This window comes from Solanum stenotomum, chromosome 8 (assembly GCF_019186545.1).
Source record: "Solanum stenotomum isolate F172 chromosome 8, ASM1918654v1, whole genome shotgun sequence".
Classification (NCBI taxonomy): Eukaryota; Viridiplantae; Streptophyta; class Magnoliopsida; order Solanales; family Solanaceae; genus Solanum; species Solanum stenotomum.
Window position 1 is genome coordinate 39,699,682 of NC_064289.1, and position 20,978 is coordinate 39,720,659.

The 20,978-nt window shown below is 31.8% G+C and overlaps 1 pseudogene; it reads left to right on the plus strand.

Moving 5' to 3' along the window:
* Nucleotides 1-214: 214 nt before the first annotated feature.
* LOC125873784 (uncharacterized) lies at nt 215-9,987 on the plus strand (annotated as a pseudogene).
* The last annotated feature ends 10,991 nt before the right edge of the window (nt 9,988-20,978 follow it).

Sequence of the window (20,978 nt, forward strand, 5' to 3'; positions counted from 1 at the left end):
ATATTTAAAAAATATTTGGGGCAGGTTCATGATGAGTGGATCTATGTGGGACCGGGTGTGGTGGGTTAAAAATAAAAAAAATGTTATGATGGACGGGGCAGATCAAAAACTTTTCCTGTTAAGCTCACCCCGCCCCCCACAACCCCGCTGTCATCCCTAGATTTGGTTGTTTGAGCTTCGAGCTCACTGATTTACAATGGGTTCGCCAGTGGTAATGGCTTGCTTGCTTGTCAACAATGGCAAGAAAGAGAGGTGTCTTAAGGGGGTGTGTGGTGGCGATTTTTGGTGGATTTGGGAGTTGAAGGTTGCTGTAAAAAAAGAAAGAGTTGTTTGGGACTATTGGTGGTGGTTTGTTTCAGCTGGTTCTGAAGGGAAAACGCGATGGTTGTGGTCAGAGTTTATGGTTGCTGATTTGGAGCTTGATAGTTGGTGGTTTGGAGCTCGAGTAGTGGCGGCTATGGAGGTGTGTGGAGGGGTCTGGTGATTGGTATGTAAAGTTGTTGTTCACTAGAAAGCAGGGAGGCGGACAGTGGGAAACTAAGTTTTTAATTACAGAGATAGCTTTTTTAAATATTACACGCTCTTTTTAATTATTTTTTTAATTAATGTGCTTATTTTTTGGGACTCATAACAAGATCTTTATTTCTCTCTCCATTATTCATCTCAATCTCAAGAATATTCTTCTCTTAATGGGATATGTTTCTCTCTCTCTTAATTGTTCTCTCATCTCCTTCATTGTTAGTATCTAGGTAAAACCTCCATTCTTGATAATATTTTTGGTTCTTTTCTTTTCTTACTTTCTCTATATAAAAAAAAGCACCTCTAATTCAAGAACAAAAATTGTGTTTTACTATGAAACTGTTATTCGAAGAAGATCTGCATGATTATACTGAATATGATTTGTATCATATGGTCCATAAATTATCAAAATAATTTTTAAACACAAAAATAGTTAAGTGTATACACTTTGATGGTCGATTTGGTACAATTGTTGATGATATGTTATTTTAAATAGTGATATGTATTAAGAGATATACTTTGGTGGTTGATCTGGTACTATAATTGGTGATCTGTTAATATCTAACTGTGATATGTTTTAATTTATATATTTTGATGGATGATATATTTAAAATATTGGTAATATGTTGATTTAAATTTGATGGATGATGTGGCTGATTCTTTGGTGATATGTTGGTTCAGAGCTATAAAAGAAATTGATTTATAATTGATAGTAAGGTTGATTTTAGTTATATGTTCCAACACCACAATGCATAACACCATAATCTAATCAAGTATATACCAAACTTTTAGTATCATCAAGTTTAATATACATAGTGTATAATATGGTGTAACCCTTGTGTCAATTTCAAATTTTAATTACTATAACAATTAAAATAATTAGAAGATTTTGTTGGTTAAAAAATAATGGTGATTTGTTGATTTAAAGTTTCAATATATTATAGTCTATATATTTTGATGTATGGTATGCCTAAAAGGTCTTAAATATATCTGAACTTTGATCGAAATTGTTCTAACGATACCAAACTTTGGAAAAGACATTTTACCCCCTGCACTATTTAATAGTGTATTTTAATATATGTGTCCACATGGACATCATAAATATTGCATAATTATAAATAGTAGTGTGTCCACGTGGGCACATATATACCTTTAAAATACACTATTAAATAGTGCATGGGGTAAAAGGTCCTCCATAAAGTTTGGTATCGTAACAATAATTTCGATCAAAGTTGGAGTATTTTTCAAACTCTTTTCCCCTAATTTTTTATGATATGTTGGTTTAGAACTATAAAAGATATTAATTTATAATTGATGGTAAAGTTGATTTTAGTTATAGGTTACAACCCTAGAACACATAAACCACAATTTAATCAAGTATATACCAACTTTTTAGTATCACCAAATTAATTTACATGGTATACAATATGATTTGACCTTGGTGTCAAGTTCAAATTAATTTAATTCAATTTTACTATAATGAATGAATTATACAAAACTTGTAACCAAATAAATTTATACATTAATGATAAAATTGATTATATATTCAATCTACAATGGTGTACAAAATGATTTAAACAAAAAATGAAGGGAGAAAAATAAAAAAGGGCAAAGAATTCTTTTTGAAAAATAAAATGAGGTAAAAATAATAAAAAGAAAAGAAAAGAAAGGATAAAGAGACGACTGAATAGACAAAAAAAGAGGAGGAGGGAAAAAAATTCAAAAATAAAAATAGTAGAGAGAGAAAACGAGATTGAAGGGCTTTTTTTTTTTTTTTGTTTAAGTTTTGGATATTTTATTCATAGCTTCCAAAATCAAAACAAGAAATTACACCTTCTTACACCCCAACAGCTAGTGTCCATCCTTGACAAGCCCACTACTAAAAATGTAAAAAACAACAAATAGACCAGGCCCTTTCCTAAACCTGATATGGATATATATCTAATCTAAGATAGGATTTCCTAAACAGTTTCCCTCATTTTCTGTTTGTCTTTTTGCCGCTATCTCCGCCTCTTCGCCTTAGCTCTCTTTACTGCTTCTGTACATGGACAACAATGTTGCCTCCATGTTACTGACCTTTATGCTTTTTTCCAGTTGTGTTCAAAGGTTTCTTTCTCTTGCTTTATTTTCTTCTTAACTCCCTCATTTGGTCTCTGATTCCCATCATTCTGCAGGTGATTTTGCGATGGAGTGCAAGGGTAGTTCAGTTCCTCCATCTCCAGGTTAAAAAGCTCCAGATCCTCCTATTTTGAGATTGAGGGGGAGATATTCTAGGAAGAAGACTAAAAAGAGAGATCTTCTAGGATTAAAATACGTGTGATTTTTTAATCTCTACACTATAGTTTAGTATTTTTCATTTTTTTTTATTTTGTTTTGCAAAAAGAATTATTGCTATACAGGTGAAAAGTTAAACTACTGTTATGTAGGAGTAATTTGAGTGCTTAAATTGTATAGTTAGGTTTCTTACCCTTTAGAATTTGCTTATTTAGGAATTTTTTCACCATCATTTTATTTTGGACCAAATAAGATCTTAAATAGGAAATTGTTATACAATGTGCTCAAATCGTGGACTCGAGATTGTGACCCAAAATCATTGATTTATAAAATATTTGTGTATAAAACTCTTATCACTATTTAAAGGTATTTCCAGATTGTGCTAAAAAAACACCAAAATAAATATTAATAAAAGTAACAAATAAAATGAATATTAACAAATATAACGATTAAAATGAATGACATGTAAGAAATGTAATTTTAACAAAAAATAATGACTTAATCAAACCGAACAAATATTTGACCATATTCAATTTACTTTGACAAAAAATAATGTAATCAAAGTTAACTGATAAAAATCCTAAAATTTTGAGAAATAAGGATAAGTATCGATAATCTTATTTAAAATTATATATATAAAAAGTATATATATATATATATAACTTAGAAATTATAAATTTTGAAAATGTTATGCCAAAATTAAGTGTCAACGAAGTGCACTAGGTCTAACGAATCAGAACAACATTAGACAATATTTGGCTTTTGATTCGAGACTCCTATACCGTATACATATGACACAGAGTTACTAATTGGTCAATTTTTTTCTTTAATTTTCGCCAGCTAATATATAGTTGGATCTTGATTCAACGCTCATATATCTATATTCCTTCCGTCTGAAATAAGTGTAATCGTAAAAGTTGAAGATAAAAATTAATGTATTTTCTTACTATACATTTGTATTAATGAGCTACTTCTTCTTAATAGTTCTCATATTTCAAAAAATATCTGATAAATAAGGATAACTTAATAAACATAAAATAAACTAAGATGACATTTATTTTGAGATGGAGTGAGTAGCTGTAAGACCAGTTCCCGTTGTTATGAAAATGCCAATGGGGAAAGAATTTGGACCAGAAAACTTTTGAGTAGTGACTTGGAAAATCATAGCCTAGTCCAGATTTGGACGAAATTTGAGTCAGGTGAGGTCTAGGGAAATTTGATAATGAATGGGGGATTTAACTATGAATGTGATCATATGAGTGAATAGCTAAGACGTTAAGGAGCTCGTACGACTTTACAAAATCGAATTCGGGCAAGTAGAACTCCAAATGATCTTGGCGTGAAAGGGTAGTTTCTGAACGTCAAGGGTGGAAGGTGTGTTATGAAATGGGGCTTGGAACTCAAATTCCGAGCTTCTTTCTCCGTGTAAGCCGCCGGGGAGGGATTATTCTCGCCAAGGCAGGGCCGTTGTGGCGGGTTGGGGTTCCGTCGTAGTGGGCCAGTCGTGACTTAAGTCGCGAAAAACCCCAAAATATTATTTTTCTGCAAACCTTTGTTCTTGAGAGCTAAGAGACAACCCAGGGCTATTTCTTGACAGATTCCTACAACTTCTAGCGCAAAAGGTAAGATTATTACTCCCCTAATCCATTTTTCGATCCGTAAAACTTAGATTTTTGGGTAATTATCATCGGGGGGGGGGGGGGGGGGGCGGGCCTGAAGTTGATGGTGCCCTAATTGAACATTAGGATCTGGTTTTGGTCTTGGGTTAATAACTGTGATATTTTTCGGGTAATTTAGACCTTGTTTATTGATCCTTGCGTAAATTACTCATTTATACACCAAGATCAAGTGAAAAGAATCCAGAAAGGGAAGGCTCAAGTGACTTAGGAGGATTTAAGCTTGATTTCGAGGTAGGTGATAGTTTGATTTCCTGTTTGTGTGATATATGCCGATTGATTGCTACATTGTATGCATGCGTATATGAGAATAGGAAAATGTGAATTGAACCTAATGAAATGATGATGTGTGAACAATACATGCCATGAACCCGTTACTTGATTGTATGATTTGAGTATTGTTCATTATGGATGTGATTGTGATTGTGGTTGTGCTGATTGGATCGGGTGTCACATTTCAATACATACATTGGATCAGGTGTCACGTTCCAACACATATATTAGACCAGGTGTCACATTCTGACACATATATTGAATCGGGTGTCACGTTCTGACACATGCATTAGATCGGGTGTCACGTTCCGACACAGTAACAGTTTGGGTATGGGTTCCATGAGAGAACTACTTGTGATTGTTATGCTTATGTCTACTTGTCATTGTTAATGGAAGACAATATGTTGCTCTGAAATGATAAATGAAATGTATTTTGTATATGTGTGCTTATTATGTTGTGATTGTTCGCTGTATATTGTGCTTATGGGAGTAGCCGTGTGATCCTACCAATACACTGTGGTTGTGTACTGATACTGCACCTGTTCTTTCTTTATTGAGTACAGGGCATCTTCAAGAGGCTACTTAGGAGATCACTAATCGAGACTGAATTCAAGGGTGAGCCAATTCTTTCAGGCTGCCATGGGTTCTTTTTTGTTTAGTCAATTCTTTTCGGACTCAGACTATCTATTAGACTAGTGCTTTAGATATTTCGTTTGTTTAGTTTCGGGGTTGTACCCCTTGTTCTTAGACTTATCGTTAGTAAAGTTTTGGTACATTGACTTTCAGGTTCTAGGAGTTGTTTCCGCAAATGTTTGGTAGTTGTTTGTTTAACTTTTAGAGTTTATGGGAACTCCATTTTTCTTTAGACATTTAAACCTGCCTCTGTATCTTTAAATATTTAGCTTTTTGTTAAGTTGCTTAGTTGGGTTGTAGTAATGGTTCTCCAATCGGAGGGTTGGTGTGGGTGTCAATCATGAGGGTCTGGGTCGTGACAATAGCAAGTATAAATTAAAAGAAGCAACAATTTGAACAAGAAGAAAAGTCATCCATTATACATGAAAAATAAGGCAAAGAAAACCACAAAACAAGAATGAGACAAAGACACAGACTCAAAAGATTCAAACTTAAGGATTTCTCAAATAAACCAAAAAAAGAAGAAAAAAAAAAGCGAGAAGTAAATTATTATAGTGAAGAACCACGAAAATAAAAAGAAATTAGGAATTAGGATAGACGTTCCTCAGCCCTGTACTTCATCAAAAATTGTTGTACAGCCTAATACTAGAATTAGTGTATAATAACTTAGTTATACATTGCTTACGCATAATATTCATAAATTGGTGTATAATATTGTATATAGTTTATTAGTTTATAAGCACTATTTGAGAAAAAAATATTTATTTATACGAGTGTAAACTGAAAATATGGCTATGTAGGTGTAATATATTATGGTGGGTAAGTTGTATATTTTGTTTAAAAATTCCATACAATTATTTGGTTTAATAATATTATTAATTATGTAAATTACTATTGGATGATGATAAAGTTATTTAGTGGTACAATTCCAACACAACACGTATCCAGTAACAATAACAATAATGGAACGTGAAAAATAACATCATTTTCAGAAATTATTGGTCCTCTTTCTGTGTCTAAGAAAGCAAATAGTAATGTATTCCATCTATGCTATTTTGAAAGAAATCAGTAAGGAAAAGAGAGAGAAACAAGTTTCTTAAGTCAAAAGAAACATTGCAATTGATTCAACTATATTTTTGTCGATTAGATTTATTGTTATCATAAAGATATGTGAAAATCATATAGCTAGTTTCATGTTTTTGAATAACTGATCACATCTCATGTTGGATTTTTTATGGCATAAAGTCTATAATTGATAAAAATCTTTACAATAGTAACACTCTATTCATTCAAATAACTCTACCGTAAGGTGTTAAATAAGAAATGTTGGAATTTAAATATAAATTTAAATATTAAGATGTTAGATTTTAAGATCTGAACATAAAATAATTAAAATTAATTGTTTTCTCGTATAAGACTTGTCTTTATTTACATATTAAAATAAAAATTTACATATTTGGAAATTGTGTGAGAAATAATAACACGAGCCTTTTATTTTTTTTATTAAAAGGATTTATAGTATAGTAATAAAACTAGGGCATGCATAATGCTAATTCACCCATTACGGAGTGATGGTTGTTTCCAACAGTTTGGGTCACATCCCGACCGTGGAAAATATTAGTTTCATTGTTAGTAGTCCTAGTATAACTAGTTCCTAAGGTATCTGCGTCCGCTTCCTTCTGAGCAATATCGGAGAAACTCTCAAAATGGTTGATACGCCAAAAGTTGGTTCCTTCACTCCTTCTCTGGCCAGTGTGTCTGCCACTCTATATTTTGCTCTCGGAATGTGTGTGTCAGCTTTGTCGCTCCCAGCTTCTTCATCAAGCACCTGCATTAAGCAATTAGATCATCATAGAGCAGATTATTATTTTGAATCATGTTTATAGCCTTGAAGGAGTCAGTGTTAATTTCGAGTGCATTTAGATTGTGTTCTACAGCTAGCATCAGACCCCTCCGCATTGCTTGTAATTCAGCTCTAATAGGGTTAGTTAGAGGATTATGTTCAATGAAACCAATCGCCCAATTCCCTAGATGGTCTATTATCACAAGCCCATCTAGATAAGCTTATTTAATATAAAGTAAAAAATATTTTTGAGCACTTGAAGCTTGAAAAGTACATAAATTCAGTCAATCCAACAGTCACAATAATTATTATCTGGGAATTACAGTACAATTTAGATAGGGAAGAAACTAAATATTATGAGAGGCAGAGTTCATTAACAGTCGTAAAACTTCATTAATAAATATCTAATGTGTGTGCCCTTTTAGTCTTTCAGCATTGCTATATTTCTGTCTGTTTTACCTGTTATTTGCAATTTCCTACTTAGCTTGAAGTTCCTATAGAAACCGTTTAGCGTTTGATGAATGCGTTTTCAACATTCACTTCACATCTTCATTCATCTCAATGCAATTGCCTCTTCAGTAGAATGTGCATTGGCCGCTGCATCTATGGTTACTACTGACTACTCATGCTTCAATATAATATGGTGTTATCAAATTAAGAGGCGTGTGATAAATTTTGAAAAGTATGTATGATTGGACTTATGTTACATCTTGAACGTAAGTGTTCAACTACTTATATAGAGAAGACATTTTCCCTAAACAATCAAAAGGACATATTGGTCAAACAAAATTTTTATCTCCTTTCATTGAAATCGCTATGTTTTGTAATTTAGCAGTAACCAAAGCCTAAATAATGAAAATTAGCCAGTTTGAATTTATGTTGAGGACACACATAAGCAGATTGAAATTCTTGTACCTGTATCAAATGAAGAACAAGTTTCCCGATTTTACTACTTTTATTCTACTTGCTTTGTTGCTTTCAGTGACTTATGGTTAAGTGTGTAGTTTTCAATTTTCCTATCCAGTGAATAATCCGAAGATATTGTCTCACCAATCTGTTAGTATACTTTTATATTGATGCATGAAAAATAGTCAAATTTATATTTTTTCTATAGCTTAACTTGCTTTTGATCTTTGAAGCAACCGGTACATTGAAATCTAGAGATTGCAATGCCTTGTGTACAAGCAGTTATCCTTCTGGTTCTACCAAGTCAAAAGAACTTGCTAGGAGAGTGCTCAAGGCATCTTCCGCGCTTGTAGAAACAGCAGCATCTATTGCAGTTGCTGCTACTGTTGTGGGGGCTGCAGCAACTATTCTTGTAAGGAGAAATAACGCTTCTTAAGCAATTGAGGTGCGTTGAAAGCTGAGAAAGATTTATTCTCTAGATAGAAATACTTGTTCATATCCTTGATCACCTTAAACAATATTGTTATCTTGGGACTGAAATTACACTTCGGGTATTTTCTGATACTGATCTTGAAGTACAATGAAAATCTCCTTGCCTTCTGGATAATCCCAAATGAATATACGTTTTATACGTAAAAGTTATCAAGAAAGAGTGGCCTTTCCTAACATGGTTTGCTGACATTCTGTCTTTCAAAAAAAAAGAGGAAAGATATTTGTTGTTCATGTGTTTTGGTGATCGCACCATGTTGTTGTTGTTGTTATGGTTCCTTTCATATATGTATTGCACTGTTTTGCTTTGTATTAGCCATAGTATTGAAGTTCTTATTTTTGATATTTAGCATCGTCAGTTGTTTACTGTGTTCCGATTATCGCACTTTTTTGTTGTTCTTGTACCTTTCTACATTATTTTCTTCTTCTTTGTACTTGGAGGTGCTGCACTTTAGAGGAAAGTCTATTGGAAACTACTTCTCTACCTCCATGAGGTAGTTGTAAGGTCTGCGTCTACCCTCGCCAAACCCCAGTTGTGTGATTTCACTGGATATGTTGAAAAAAATCCAGCACAAAGCTTGAGATTTGCATTTTCAGTCATATGTTGTATCTATTTGTATTCAGATATCTATCCTGCTAAAAGTTGCTTCTGCAACGTAACGAAAAAGGAAACAAAATTTGTTTCTAGCCGTTCAGTGAGGTTAACCATTAGCCTAAGGTACCACCAATCTGTAGTAGGTTATTTGCTGCTCCTCTTGGAATGATTGTTGATATATCTCATTTGTCTTACCACTCCCTTTGTTTCAATCTGTTTGTCTGATTTTGATTTGGCAGAAAGTTAAGAAAGTTCTTCAAACTAACTAGAAAAGAGGAAAATCAATATGGAGAGTTGTGAAGTTTAAGTAGGGAGAAAACCAATAGTTAATTTTTTGCTTAAATGAGCTTGTTATTATGCTCTTAGAAAACCCGCTTTGATCGTTGTTCTTACCAATTGACAGGCCCCACCGAGAATTTGTGAGGATTGTGGTGGCTCTGGATTTTGCGCAGAATGCAGAGGGGAAGGATTTGTGCTAAAAAAGATGTCAGATGAAAATGCTGAGAGAGCAAGACTGATGGCAAAGAATGCAGCTACCAGATATACAGCAGGGTATGTTTCCAATTCCATTATGCACCGAGCTCTAGATACATGAACTCATATCACGCATTTGGCAGGCTTCCGAAAAAGTGGGGCTACTGTATGAAACGCAATGCTGCCCGATCCTGTAGTTCATGTGGCGGCGTTGGCAAGTTGAACTAATTGTTCTTCATCGAACAGATATTGCCACAATACAAATTCAATTGTGTCACGGTTTGTTCTTCATCAGAAAAATGTTGTTGTAAACTTGCAATTCACTGGGAAGAGAAATGGAGAATATATAGGCGGTAATTCTATGCATATCCTGATTATGTCCATTTTCAAAACTCAATTTGTTGCGTACAATTTGTTTGTCCCTACAGAATTGTGGCAAACATTTCCTAGAAGTTACATTGAATAACTTGATGAGATATTTATGGCACAGTTTCTTAATGTTGAACCTGCTAGGATAACTCCACCACTTCTTTATTCCATTTGCATTCTAGAGTGTAGTATTCCTGTTACTTTATTCTCTTAATACATAATCAATACTTTATCAAACATTTAGGTCTCATTTGTTTGTACTTAATGAAAGTCTGAAATTGAATGATTCAGACATCAAATTATTTGTTTTCATTAAGATTTTAAGCACTTAGGGGTCATTTGGTAGGGTGTATTAGGCGATATAGGTTATGTATTATGTATGATATTATTTAGTACTATGTTTAGTAGAAATTTTGGGTCTATGTATAATTAATCCATGTATTAGTTATACAGCCTACATGGTATTAAAGAGTGTATGTAAAACTAATTCCTTCCATTTGGTGGAATTAGTAATGTATACTATTTAATACTGTGTGATTAATATATGTAAAGACAAAAATATCCCTCAAATATTTTTTCATCATTTTGTTTTTTTTTTTTTAATTTTATGTTTTATATTTATACTAATAAATTTATTTAAATAAATTAGTTTACAAATTTTATTATATAGAGAGTTGTTTGTTGCAAATTCCAATACAATATTTGAAATGTGAGTTGTGTTACATTTACTAATTGAAAAGGTAAATATATGATCACATGATGTTTGTGATCTGAATTGAATGTATTATTTGTTGATATAAATATATATGCAAGTTTTTTGATTATTTGTGTTTTGAACAACTTATAAAATTGCATATAAAGTAAATTTGACAAAAAAGTTACTTGCACAGTATGGATCTCATGTTTCTCTAGTTGTCATTAGGGGTGGCAAATTATGGGATTGGATCGGAATTGGATGGATTGAATATGAATTGAGCCACACTGGATTGGATTACAATCCACTCATATTAAATATTGTTGGGTTTTGGTTTTTGGGTTTTTTCCCTTTATATATGGATAAATAAAAGTCCAAGGTTTTGAGTCTCTTTTCCTTCCCTTGTGCATAAATTTAAGCCCAATTTGACTAACCGGTTTTGCCCATAAACCCAATATTATGGTGCATATGTAAGACTTTATTTTAGGCCTTATTTTGAAGAATCACAAGAGTTAGATCAGCAGCCATATAGAGAGAAAAGTAAGAGAGTGCAGATTTTCGCACAAACCCTAACAACTAATTTCAAATCATGATTCATTTTCATGTAAACTGAGTCAATGGTTTTCTCTGAAAATTTTAATGAACTTGGTTTATCCCTCTCTGCAATTAGAATATTTCGACTTAGTAAGTGTTCTAAATGTTTGCGTGGTGTAACAATTTTATTAGTCTCTATTAAAGTTATTTGTCATTTTCTTAGCTATTGTTTATTGATGTAGTAACATGCTGAAGTAATAGTTGTTTGTTGGCGTGAAAATTTGAGTTTATTAAAGTGCTTGTAATTTTATAGATTTGAAGCTTTACATTATGGAGTAATGTATTCTTGAAATCATTTGTTTGCCTCCTCAGTGCCATGTTTAATTACCAGTAGTTTAACTTATAATATGAATTAAAGTAAGGAGTAACTTATTCTTATCTTTCTATATGAATGAAATTTATCTCACTTTGCATCAGTGGAAGTTGTCTTGTAATTGTTGTGACTTATTAATATGAATTAAAGTAAGGCTACCGATTGTTAATCCGTATCGTTTTATTTGCATGAAGTCCCTCGGATTGAGTCCATTGGACTCCACATGTTCTCCCTTGCATCTTCGAAATGGGTCATGGAGGCCCAATTGCTTTTTCTCTCGAGTCACCTCTTCATAATTGGACCAACATATGTGAAAGCTGATAAACAAGTCGAAAGGGAAGCTTATATACAGGTGTTGATGGCAAAACAAGCTGATAAACATCCTATATATACATAGAAATATACTCAGTATATACATACTTGACAGGAACAAAGAATGGATCAAAGCTCAAATTTTTTAGGCACGCAACAGTCCAAATGGGTTAATACAGGCCCATATGATGCAAAAGCTTTATAGTGTTTTAGGACAAGTTCAGGTTTGGGCTGCCAAGCCAACAATTTGAATTTGGGCAAAGGGCCCAAGTTTGAAATTATTCCTTCCCTCCTTTGTTATTGTTTGCTTATTATTATGAGCAACTTTTACATATAGCAAACATAAAAATAATATTTATATGTTATAGCTATAGTTTGCATAATTGTGCTTCATAGTAAATTTTATGTTTGCTATGAAGCTTTTAATTTGTATAATTCGCTTGTTCAATTTTGTATAAATTCATTTATACATTGTAATTTGCATAATGAGATCTGTATTGATATAATTATTAGTGTATATGACGAAAATATATGTAGTTGTATATACACTTTTCTCTCGTTTTATACAGACACAAATGCATTTTATACATTTATAAACCGAATGGGTAATTGTATAACGAAAATGACTAATCGTATACCGAACCAGATGGCAAAAAAATGGGATGTTTGCTACAAATTACAAATAAAATAAACTATGGCTATAACATTTAATTTGAATTAATAGTTTGCTATTTAATACGATTTTCCGTATTATAATTATGTAAACATTTTATAAATGACATATATAAGACTAATAATTACAAGTTATGATAGTAAAATAATTCTTTCAAGTTGTAACAATAAAAAATTGCAAGTTCTAACATTTTATTAAAATAAAAAATGCTTCAAAATAATAGTAAAAAAATATTTTAAAAAAATTAAAAGTAAAAAAACGAAATTAGAGTAATAAATTTGAATTCATTAATGATAATTAATATTTGCCATAAAATTAGGAGATTCAAAACAAAATAAGAATATTTGTTTCCCTTTTTTTAACTCCAATCAGTTAAGTTTCATTACTAGTTACAATTCGTTTTGGTTCAATAATATTCATTTTGTTGTAATAGACGACTTTTTATCAATATAATAAAATATGGTGGTAGATGGGATCCTTCATGTTAGTGTTCTTTGCGATTTTTTTATTGCTATTGTTATACTACTCAAATGTAAAAAAAAAAAAAAATAATTAAGAACAATGATACTTTAAAGAAAATTTCTAATTTTGTTTGTGTATAATAGATTTTAATTGTGACGTATTTTGTACGAACAGTCTTTTGTTCATATTACATAATAATTTTTTGAAACTATAGTAAATACTAGTATGAATTTTTTCTTTAATTTAAGGTTTCTGAAAAAAAAAACATAAAATTTATTTGAAAATGGTATACTGTTCATATCATTTTTGTGTACGATTTCAAATTTATATTTGAATAATTTGAGTATACTGTTTATTTAATAAATGACAATATATGAAATATTAATAATGTTATCATGATATATGTATGAAATGTGTATACTTATGATTTCTGGTAATAATACTAACAATAACAATAACAATTATAATAATAATAATAGTAATATTAATAATTATAATAATAATAATAATAATATTAATAATAATAATAATAATAATAATATAATAATAATAATAATAATATAATAATAATAATAATAATAATAACAATAACAATACTAATAATAATAATAATAATATAATAATAATAATAATAATAATAATAATAATAACAATAATAATAATAATAATAACAACAATAATTACAATAACAATAATAACAATAATAATAATAACAATAAAAATAATAACAACAATAAGAATAAGAATAACAATAACAATAACAACAACAACAACAACAACATCAGCAACAACATCAGCAACAACAACAACAGCAACAACAATAACAACAACAACAACATCAGCAACAACAACAACAGCAACAACAATAACAACAACAACAACAACAACAATAATAATAATAATAATAATAAGATACCAGATTACAGGATCGGCGACTGGCGATAATCCGCTAGTCAAATCTGGCAACTCAGCATCCTTAATCTAGCGGTAGTCCGCACTGCATAAGAATTGAAATACACAAGAATTTTTATATAGCTTCTCGAGCTGCATGGTGATATTTTACCTGAGCAAAAGGTTATTCAAGGATCTAATACATACTTCTTATTGAACCCATGTGTTTGATAGTTCTAACCGGGTATAAGGCACCCTTTTTCAACTCCTTATCGGCTGTGAACCACAGCTGATCAGACAGAGCCACAAGGAAAAGCCAATAAGAATAGTGCTAAATCCGACTGTACCTCGATCTCATAACCAAGTCAAGAACCCCTAACAAAATTCCTTTATATTTTAATAAAGCTTAGATCGTTCATGGTCTATATAGGAGAAAAGTTTGCTATTCAACATAGATATGAAATCTTTAGCCGGACATAGTCTGGCTAGGAGAGACAAAGCTAAAAGGATGACTAAAAATAAAAATACCTTATAAGGATGGTTGTCTCCAAAGTCTAAGATGTGAAGAACTGACCGGATATTTATTTATGATCGAAACAGTGCTTACAAAGGGATTGCTTTACAAAGATTTACAACTGTCTACGAGAGAGTGTTTATTTTTATGATGCCTCTCTACTAAGAAAATGAAGGCTTTTATAGACAAAAAGAAAAACAAAAAGAATCTATGTACAGTAAAAGGGGTCCCACTATCGGGGTCTCTAAACAGTGTATCTACTGTTGAGTGAGCTCAAGGTAACAGTGTATCTACTGTTAAGTGGGCTCAAGCTTTTACTGTGCCATCTTCGTTATGTCTTTTCTTTGCCATGTTTCTTATCCATGGCCTTCATTTGTTGCAAAAACTCTTCTGCATCTTGTAGTTCGGTTGTAAACAATATATTGTCTGTTTCAGCTTGCTGTCACTGTTCCGCGATATCATCGTTGCTTGTTTAACTTCTTATCAAAGTGTCTGATTTATCGATCTCAGTTATGGTTTGAAGTAAATTTCTTTTTACTTCTTTTAAATAATCATTGATCATGCTTTCTTTATCTCCGTCTTGAAAGGAGATCCTTCTGGCAATATGCCTAAAAACTTTTGATTGTATAAATCATTCAGAAACTTCAATACACATTTAACAATGGTTAACATTTCATGGACCACAGTAGCATATTTTTTCTGAGCCTCACTCTATTTTCCAGAATGAAATCTGATTAGATATTCATTCTTATCAGTGGGATTAATTTGTTTCAATATCCCACCATTACCAATATTAGACGCATCTGTCTCAATAATTTTTTGCCAAGCAGGATTAGCAAGAGCGAAGCAAAGTAAGGATTGAATTCAAAGTTTAATATCCTTTACCAAAGTGGTATGACTATCAGTCCAGGGTGATTTATAATTCTTCTTCAGCCTGTCATATAAAAGGGCCAAATCATGAGAAAGATTTTTATAAAAAGGGGATATGTAATTTAAACTTCCCAAGAACCTTTGCAATTGAGTTCTATCAATGATAACATCAGAAAAATTTGATGTAAAGTCAATATCTCTTTGAATAGGGGTAGCTTTCCCTTGACAAATATGATTTCCTAGAAATCGAACATCAGTTTGGAATAAACTCATTTTTCATTTTGAGATGACCAAACCATTTTGTATAACTATTTTCTTAAAAATATCAAGATGCCTAGAATGCATTTCAAATGTTTTAGAAAATACTAAAATATCATTAATATTAATTAAACAATGATAAAATTCAAATATGGATTAAAAATATCATTCATGATTTTCTGAAATTCAAATGGGGCATTTTTCAAATCAAATGACATAACATTCCATTCATATTGTCCAAATGGAACATTAAAAGTTGTTCTATAAGCATGCTCTTTAAATAGTTGGATCTGTATATCCTAATTTTAAATCAATTTTTGAAAATATATTGGCATCATATAATCTGGATAATAAATCCCTTTTGTTTGGAATAGGATACCTAATCCATTTTAAATACTTGTTTAAGGGTTTATAATTAATAACCAGTCTAGGGACACCTCGTTCCCTTTCAACAACATTCTTAACATAAAAGGCTATGCAAGACCAAGGAGATTTAGAAGGTTTAGTCAAACCCTTTTTTAAAATATTATCAATCTCATTTTTACAAAATTCTACTAACTCAGTGTTCATTTGACACGGTCGAAATTTAGTAGGGATATCATCTTCAGAAAATTCTTCTTCAGACGGAAGAGTTACAATGTGCTTTTTTTTTATTCCAAATAGCACTGGGGTGATCTGCATAAATATCAACGACAATTTGTTCAGAAATTAATTTAATTTTTTTTTTCACTTTAGCAGATTTCAAAGAATCGAATATATTCATACTGAATAATTCTAATTGTAAAGAATCCATATGATTCTGCTACATATTGATTAAAACATTAATATCTCTGGTTACTGGATCCGTAACAAAAGAGTAAGTTATTTCATTATCTTTATAAGTGGCAGAAAATCCTTTTGAGTCAATACCTGTAAAAGGATAAATAACATTAATAAACGGGGTTTCAAGTATGATTGGAGGATATAGTTGATTCTTGACTAGAAGAAGAAATGAGGAATGCAGACTTTATTCTGGCAATTTTTGCATTAGGCAATTTATACTTTATATCTAAAGCATGTCCTGATGCAGACTTAACCATATGAGTAGTTTTTTGAAAATATTTTGTAGGCACTAAGCCTTCTTGAATACAACTAACATCTGCACCACTATCAATCATGGCAATGTTAGTGATCGAAAAATTGTTATCAATCAAAATAGTACATTTAACATATCGTTTATGAGTAATAATAATTTGCATCATTCCTAAAAACATATCCCTTTTGGGGCCAAGATTAATAGGTTCCTTTCCAATATGATTTTCAGAAATACCTTTATTTTTGGAGAACCTGTCTTCAGAATTATGCATCTCAATCTGAGTAATTCTATGATCACAAATCAATTGATTTTGCTTAAGAGATTTAATCTCTCTTTTTAAATTCTCAATTACAATCTTTAAATCATCGAAACAAGAATCTTTCTCAGGAAAAACATTCCTTTTTATAAGACGATCATCAACCTCTTTTAAAGAGTAAGGTGCAGAATATTCAAAATCATTTAAATCATTCTTCTTGTTTTGAAAAGGTTTAGAAGAACTTGAACTAGCTTTGTTAGAAGTAGCCAGATTAATGATTTTTTCTCGAAGCTTGTTATTAGTAACTTCTTTTAAAAGTTCAATCACATTATTAGAAGCGATAGTGTTCATATTGAAGTCTTGAAATTGCGATTGAAGTTTATAAATTTCATCATCTTCACAATTACAAGTATCACCTTTACAAGTGGTGCAAGGGCTAACACAATTTTATCATTATCAGATAAATCAAGTAGTTCAATATCAGAACCAGAATCAAATTCATAATCCTCGTCAGAATCAGAGGTGTATAACAAGCCATAAATCTTCTCATAGGTCTCTCCATTCAATTCTAAAGTTTTAAACTTATTCAACCTACAATTAGGGGCTATATGACCAAAGTTGTCCACACTTGTAACATTTTACCTTCGAAAGATCTCTTCCCGATCTATCTTTGGTAAATCTATGAGATTTACGAGAGGATTACAGAATTGGCGACTGGCGGTAATTCGCCAGTTAGATCTAGCAACTCAACATCCTTAAGCTAGCGGTAGTCTGCACTGTATAAGAATTGAAATACACAAAAAATTTTATATAGCTTCTCGGACTACATGGTGATATTTTACTTGAGCAAAGGGTCTGTCAAGGATCTAATAAATACTTCTTATTGAGCCCATGTGTCTGATAGTTCTAACCGGGTATAAGGCGCCCTTTTGCAACTCCTTATCGGGCAATGAACCATAGTTGACCAGACGGAGCAACTAAGGCAAAATCAATAAGAGTAGAGCTAGATCCGATTGTACCTCGATTTCAGAACCAAGTCGAGAACCCATAACAGAATTCCTTTATATTTTAATAAAGCTTAGATCGTCATGGTCTATATAGGGGAGAAGTTTGTTATTCAACATAGATATGAGATCTTTAGCCGGACATAGTCCTGGCTAGGAGAGACAAAGCTAAGAGGAAGACTAAAAATAAAAATACCTTATAAGGATGGTTGTCTCTGAAGTCCAAGATGTGAATAATTGACCGGATATTTATTTATAATCGAAACAGTGCTTACAAATGGATTGCTTTAGAAAGATTTACAACTTTCTATGAGAGAGAGTGTTTATTTTTTTGATGCCTCTCTACTAAAAAAATGAAGGCTTTTATAGACAAAAACAAAAACAGAAAGAATCTATGTACAGTAAAAGGGGTCCCACTATCGAGATCCCTAAATAGTGTATCTACTGTTGAGTGAGCTCAAGTAACAGTGTATCTACTGTTAAGTGGGCTCAAACTTTTATTGTGCCATCTTCGTTATGTCTTTTCTTTGCCATGTTTCTTATCCATGACCTTCAGTTGCAAAAACTCTTCTGCATCTTGTAGTTCAATTGTAGACAATATATTGTCTATTTCAGCTTTCTGTGACTCTTCCGCGATATCGTTGCTTGTTTCACTGCGCATCGAAGTATCTAATTTATCGATCTGAGTTTTGGTTTGAAGTAAATTTCTTTTTGCTTCTTTTAAATAATCATTGATCATGCTTTCTTTATCTCCGTCTTGAAAGGAGATCCTTCTGGCAATATGCCTTACTGAGTTATCATCTACAATCCCCTTTTGAGGAATTCTATTATATTATTTTATTCTCTCGATAATGATATCCAAGAGCTCTTGACCAAATAATTGTTTGATTTTGGGATCTTGTTTCATTAGTTTGTCCTAAAAGTTATTGTAATAAGTCCTGTATAGGCATGAAATATTTTCTTCTGTGAAACCTATTTCAGGAGTCCATTTATGAATCCATGGTATTGAAAATTCAATAAAGAAATATATTTGATCTAATTTTTCTAACCATTAGATATGATTTGCATGATACAATTTGTTCAGGTCTGGTAACACTTTGGTCCATTCCTTGTATAACTTGAGGAATTGTTCTGGTAGAATTTGAAATGTAGGACCGTGGTATGACCACCAATTTATAAACCAATTTGGGATTGGTTCTGCAAATATTTTTGCGCATACTTTTATGAACCAAGTGTGTTTATGTCTGTCATTATTATAATAGAGCACTTTATCAAATGGTTGGATATAACTCCAATACGTGAAATTCATTCTAGTATTGTTGAGGCTTATCTGCCTCTCTTTCATGGTAGAAATACTCCAATCTTCAACAGATATAATCTGTTTAATAATGATTTTTGAGAAGTTATAAATGTTCATGAAAGTTTTAGGCTCTGATACTAGATTACAGGATCGACAATTAGCGGTAATTCGCCAGTCAAATTTAACAGCTCATCATCCTTAAGCTAGCGGTAGTCCGCACTGCATAAGAATTGAAATACACAAGAATTTTATATAGCTCCTCGGACTAGATGGTGAAATTTTACTTGAGCAAAGGGTCTGTGAAGGATCTAATGCATATTTCTTATTGAGCCCATGTGTCTAATAGTTCTAATCGTATATTTTAATGCTTGACCAAATTTGCAGTTATCTCTTTCTGATGTTAATATACTTGATGCCTTAACATTAAACGTTAAAACGAAAGGTTATAATTATGTGCCTGGTTCAGAAATAATAAGTTTATCTTATATAATTTATTCAAATTGTTATCTACTCTAATCCTAAATTTTTTGAAAAACTAGAACTAGCATTATTATGAATAGCTAATTGAATAATTTTTTAACGAAGATTATTATTAGTAACTTCTTTCAAAAGTTCTGTCATATTATCAGAGGTAATAGTATTTATATTCAAATCTTCAAATTGAGATTGCAATTTATAAAATTCATCATTTTCACAAGAACAAATATCACCATGACAAGCATTGCAAGTATTCACTTTATCATACTGATTACTATCAGATAAATCAAGCAAATCAATCTCTTCTTCAGAACCTGAATCAGAATCATAATCAGACTCAGAACCAGAAGTGTATAAGAAACTATAAACCTTATCATGAATTTCTTCATCAAGTTACAAAGGTTTTCAGCCTTTCAAGCATACAATTGGGTGCTATGTGACCGAAATTTTCACATTTATAGCATTTGATATTTGCGAGCTCCGCTTAGACCTATTCTTGGTAAATCTATTAGACTTACGAAAGGCTTTTCTAGCATCGGGTTCTTCCCTAGATCTATATTTAGACCTCTTCTTCCTATAAGGTTTATCTGGATTAGAGTATCTAGAATCTCTAGAATCTCTATGTTTCTTCTTCTTGCTATTAGCCGAAGTATCAGGTAAAACGAACTGGGTACAAAAGTCTCCTAGCTGAGATATTTCTCTAAGCTTATCCATCTTAAGATCTCTGGATAACTTCAATTCATTGCACAGATTTATACCTTCTTTAGTGCAAATTCCTATCAGCTTACCATAAGTATAATCCCTATAAGGAATTTCACCATGCTCATTTCTCAGAGTTTTTCTAACTCTTTCGGCAAACAAAGGAGGAAGGCCATCTATAAACTTAGCTTTCCAATGCTCGTAACTATTTTCGGGCAATTCCATCACCCTGCTCATATAAGTATCTTTATACCATCTAAATTTACATAAGGTTCTACAACATAGACCATTTAATAAGGTGCGAACAGTCTCATACTGATTGGTAAATCTACCATTAAAGTGTTCTAAAATGGTTAAGACTAAGGTATAAACAACGTCTTCTCTATTTTTCACTAGCGCCATGCCGAAGTTATCAACACCTTCACTATCGGAAGTAGCATTTATCACCACAACTTTTTGTTCAATGCTCATATAATTATCCCACCAACCTCTGAGTTGGCTAGTAAAACCTTCAATAATCATTTTGTAAATATTC